The sequence below is a fragment of the Eschscholzia californica genome, unplaced genomic scaffold, assembly GCF_041429995.1.
Source record: "Eschscholzia californica isolate CP2 unplaced genomic scaffold, dmEscCali1.0.p SCAF_2, whole genome shotgun sequence".
NCBI classification, from domain to species: domain Eukaryota; kingdom Viridiplantae; phylum Streptophyta; class Magnoliopsida; order Ranunculales; family Papaveraceae; genus Eschscholzia; species Eschscholzia californica.
The window spans coordinates 27,108,747-27,114,541 of record NW_028238309.1 but is presented as its reverse complement, the minus strand read 5'-3'; positions in this window follow the sequence as shown (position 1 = coordinate 27,114,541).

Below are 5,795 nucleotides of genomic sequence, written 5' to 3'. Positions count from 1 at the left end.
GACTATAATTCAAATGATTTCACTAATGAAGAAGCTAATTTGGTGGTCATATTACCTTCAAAAGACTTGATTACTAATGAGGCTCTTAACACTGTCACTGAGAAGATTTGGTTGGCTGATACTGGTGCTACAAGCCATATGACAAATGATCCTACTAATATCATTGATCAACAAGTTTATAAGGGCTCGGATTCTGTAATGGTGGGAAATGGTCTGTCCATTCCTATTGTTGCTGTAGGTAATGCTCAACTCCATACTCCAAGTTACAATTTTGATTTGTTCAATGTGTTATATGTTCCTAAACTCAAAAGGAACCTTCTTTCTATTTCAAAGTTCACATATGACAATCAATGTTCAATGAAATTTACACCATGGGGATATCAAATAAGAGATTTATGGTCTGATGACATTTTGAATGAAGGGTCAGTAAGAAATCATCTATATCCTATCATATTTGGAATACAAGAAGATAATACCCAATGTGGTTATATAGTGTCTCTAGCTGCTCCATTTTCAGTATGGCATACTAGACTAGGTCATACATCAGATACCATTATTTATCTTCTTTCAAGGAATAAGCTGAGTTCAGTTCAAGATAAGCCTTCTAAAAACTTATGCCATCCTTGCTCATTGGCTAAGAGTAAATTACTACCATTTCCTATTTCAGAGAGCTATACTGAATCCCATATGTATTTAATTCATTGTGACATTTGGGGACCTTCTCTTGAGCTTACTATTAATGGTGAAAAATATTTCATATTGTTCTTAGATGATTTCAGTAGGTTCTTGTGGATTTACCCTCTGAAATATAAGTCAGACAGTCTCAAATTCTTCAAGTTATTCAAGTCTTCTAATCAGAATCTCTTCTCCACTTCTATTAAGTATTTTCAAAGTGATGGTGCTTTGGAATTGACTAAGGGTGACTTCAAGAATTATTTGGATCAATGTGGTATTTAACTTAGAAACTCTTGTCCTTACACTCCTCAGCAGAATGGAAGAGCTGCAAGGAGAAATAGACAAATCACTGAAATGGGTTATTTATTACTATTTCAGTCAAACTCACCAAAATGCTATTGGTTTGAGGAATTCTTAGCTGCTGTCTTCACCATCAATAGACTCCCTACAAGACTTCTTTAAAGCAAGTCTCCATATGAGGTATTGTTTAACAAGGCTCCTGATTACTCTCTGTTAAAAACATTTGGTTGCTTGTGTTATCCTCATTTAGGAGCTATCAGGCAGGACAAACTCAGTCCTAAGTCTTCTAGGTGTGTTTTCATTAGTTACAGTTCATCTCACAAGGGCTATAAGTGTCTATAAGTGTTTAGATTTAGATTCTCAGAAAATTTATATCTCTAGAAATGTGGTTTTTGAGGAAACTACTTTTCCATTTGCTGAGTCTAACTTATCCACTTTTGAAAAACCACCAATTACTTTGCAACTGCCTTTAGCTTCTATAGCTCCAAGTGTTGCTGATGTTCCAATCATTGAAGATTCACCACAGCTCAGTACCTCAGTAAATGAGTCTTCTACACCTGAACCAAGTCATAGAATGACTACTCGATTAAGAAATGGTATCTCTAATCCCAAGTGCATTGCTGATTACATTTCTCATTTCTCAATCAGACACCCACTGTCTCAATCTTTTCTTACCTTACTACTTCATCATAAGGAACCCTCAACTTTCAAGGAGGCTGCTTCTAATCCAAAATGGGTAAATGCTATGAAAGAGGAGTTTCAGGCTTTAAAAAGAAATAGAACATGGTCTCTAGTTCCTCCTTATCCCTCTATGAATCTATTGGGTTGTAAATGGGTATTTAAAGTAAAATATAAGTTTGATGGTTCAATTGAAAGGTATAAAGCTAGATTAATTGCAAAAGGGTATCATCAGAAGGATAGTTTGGATTATTCTGAAACTTTCAGTCCAGTTGTGAAGGCTGCTACTATAAGGACTGTTCTCAATCTAGTTGTCTCTGATGGATGGAAGATTCTACAATTAGATGTCTCAAATGCTTTCTTGCATGGAGTTCTTCAAGAGAATGTGTTTATGACTCAGCCTCAAGGTTTCATTAATTTGGAGTTCCCCTCCTATGTTTGTCATCTTCATAAGAGCTTATATGGTTTGTAACAAGCTCCTAGAGCTTGGTTTCAGAGATTTGGGTTTTTCTTGCTCTCACTTGGTTTCAAGAGAAGTGCTCATGACCACTCTATGTTTATTCAAACCACTGCCTCTGCTATGATGGTATTACTCCTATATGTTGATGATATAATTTTAACTGGAAGCAGTGACTCTCTTATGAACTCTCTTGTACTTACTCTCAGCAAGGAGTTTGCTATGAAAGTATTGGGTCCTCTTCATTTCTTTTTGGGTATTGAGGTATCTACATCCTCTTCCTCTTCCCTATTTCTTACCCAAAAGAAATATGCTCTTGGTCTACTTGAGAAAGCTGATTTGCTAGACTGTAAACCAAGTGCTACTCCAGGGACTGGTGGAAATAGACTCTCTACATCTGATGGCACACTTGTTTCTGATCCTACCTTCTATAGAAGCATAATTGGTGGACTTCAATATCTCACCATGACCAGGCCGGATTTAGCCTATGCTGTGAACTATGCTGCTCAGTTCATGCAAGCACCTAGGTCCTCTTATGTTCAATTGATGAAGAAGATTCTCAGATATGTCAAAGGGATAGTTGACTGTGGGATTACAATTACTCCTGGTGATACTTCAAAACTCAGATGTTATTCTGATTCTGATTGGGCTGGCTCCCTTGATTTAAGAAGATCTACAAGTTGTTTTTGTGTTGTACTTGGACAATCACTTGTCTCTTGGTGTTCTAAGAAGCAACCAACAGTTGTTAAGTCTTCAACAGAGGGTGAGTATAAAGCTTTGTCCATTGCTTCTGCTGAGTTACTCTGGGTATCTTATCTTCTTGTTGAGTTAAATCAGAAGATCTCTTCTCCTATGGTTGCCTATTGTGATAATTTGGGTGCAAAGAATATTGCTGCTAATCTCATTTGCCATGCTAGGACTAAGCATATAGAAGTTGACTACCATTTTGTTAGAGACTTTGTTGCTTCAGGTCAGCTTGAGATTAAGCACATTCCTTCTTTGGAGCAACCTGCCGATTTGTTCACCAAGGGTTTAGCTAAAGATCTGTTTCTCTCTTCGAAACAAGTTAATGGTCCTGTTCGACCCATCAACTTCAAGGGGCATGACAGTGAACACTATGAAGGTGTAAGCAAGGTGTTTGGTTTACTTAAGAAGAATGAAGGAGAAGGTGTTATTAGAGTGTAATAATAATAAAAGTGTATGTGGTGCCTATAGCCAAAACTGAATAACAACCATAACTAACTAATCTTAACAAACTTCTTAGTTATGGTTGTTATGGCTGAATCAGTTTCTCTCTCTCTCTCTCTGTCTCTCTCTCTTTCTAACCAAAAATGTAAGAGCTTATAGAAGCTCATGACTTCGATCATTCTCATTATCTTTTTCAGTAATTAAAGAATAAATCTTTCTCTCTCTAGTTTCTATCAAAAGCCATGATGATTTCGAACAAGGACTGCAAAGCAATATTCTAGTCTTGATTTTCAGATGTTAACTACATAATGCAATGAGAGGACTAGTTAAAAGTCGATAACCACAATATCATAAATTGGAATTTTAGTGTGGTTTACTACCCTCAGTGTAGAAAATGGAGTTTCAATTCTTACAAGTCAGTAGTACAAGAAAAAGTAAGGTAGTGGTTCAAAGTAAATTACACATCTATGGTAATAAACAGGAAGAATTTTGCTGGTTGGGACAAAAGCCAACATAAAGCTTGGTTATTCGTTTTGTTTCAACTCAAATCTTGGCGTTTAGATTTTCATTACAAGTGAATATTATTAGAACAATGTCTTTTAAGGAATTGGTTCCAAGTACAATAATATCTATTATACACAACATATGAGGAATTAAGGTGTAAAGGGAATGTCGTAATAAGTTTTACTTAGTGTAATCTGAGTGTAAAAATAAATGTATGAGATAGATTTAAGAAGGTTTGTTAAGAAGGTAGTTGAGAAGTTTGTTATAACAAACTTTCTCTCTCCTGTCTTAACGACTTTCTCTCTCTACTCTTACTCTTGATGTATAAATAGATGATCAAAACTTATTGATCATGTAATGAAATAACATTCATCTGATTCCTTTTGTCTCTCTAAATTTATCGGTTTTCTCTCTCTGTTCGTTTTCTCACATGGGATCAGTGCGTCTAGGCTAAAATCAACTAGATCAAATCTTCATCGAAATTAGATCAAATCTTCATCAAAATTGAATGGCTTCATCAAATTCAGAGGGTTCATCATCTTCATCGAATTCGAAAACAATTTTTCAAACTTTGAACATCACGAATTACATCTCAGATAAGTTAGATAATCGAATTACTTAGTTTGGAAAGATCAGTTTGAGTCAATTTTGATTAGCAATGATCTTTATGGCTTTGTGATGGATCAATCATTCAACCTCAAGTTTTTATCACTGATTCAGAAGCAAATGAGGTTACAAATCCAGATTATACAAGCTGGATAAAGCAAGATCATTATGTCAAATCCTACTTAAAGGCAACTTTCTCTAAATCAATCTCATCTGATGTTCTAGGTTTACAAACCTCACAACAAATCTAGAAGTATTTAGAAACTGTTTATGTTGATGAATTTGAAGCTAACAAGATTTACTTCGTCGTCAACTTCAAAATACAAAGAGAGGATCTGCTTCAATCAGTGAGTATCTCAGAAAACTTAAAACTTTCAGATTCATTAACTAATGTTAAAGATAAAGTTTCTGACAGAGAGATGAGCAGAATAATCCTATCTGGTTTAGGCAAGGATTTTAATCAGTTCATAATATCGATTAACAATAGAAATGACAAAATTTCTCTTTCTGAACTTCGATCTAAAATTCTTCATCATGAACAATGATTACTGTCTGAAGATCAGGATGATCAGACAACATATTATGTCAAAAATGTTCCTAATAGAAACTACAAATCCAGATCATAAAACAATCAAACACAATCTGGTAAGAAATCGAGCTACAACCGATCTTCACATCAAAGTGAAGATAAAACTGCTCAAACATACAAAAATTGATAAGTTTCAGACTAAATCAAAACACAACAAAGAGAATTCAAATCAAAATTCTCAATATCAACACAATGAAAAGGCTGTTAATTTCGATTTCACAACTATTCCATGTGGAATTTTTCACAAATGGGGCCATCCATCTCACAAGTATAGATTTTGATATACACCTTCAACACCAAACAACAATACTTCAAACTTTGGTGGATTACACATTTCGGAATATAGAAAAGGTAATTCCAGTGAAGATTCGGACTCAAAAAACGAAGAAAGTAATCTAGCTATCCTAGAGGAAGAGTGTTACAATGCTTCAAGAGGTTTGAACAACACACCAGAAGATAACTGGCTTGCTGATACTGGAGCTTCAAGCCACATGACCAACAATGATAAAGTAATTGACAATCCTAAACCTTATCTTGGTTCAAATTCAGTTTTAGTTGGTAGTGGTAAGTCCACACCTATTATAGGAACTGGTGATGCACAAATGGTTACTCCTTCACATGAGTTTTATCTTAGAAACATACTCTTAGTTCCTGATTTGAAGAAAAATCTCTTATCAGTGTTTAAGTTTACAAAAGATAACAACTATTCAGTTGAATTTTATCCTTGGGGATATGATGTTAAAGATCTAACTGCTCATACTATACTCACTGAAGGACCAATGATAAATGATTTATATC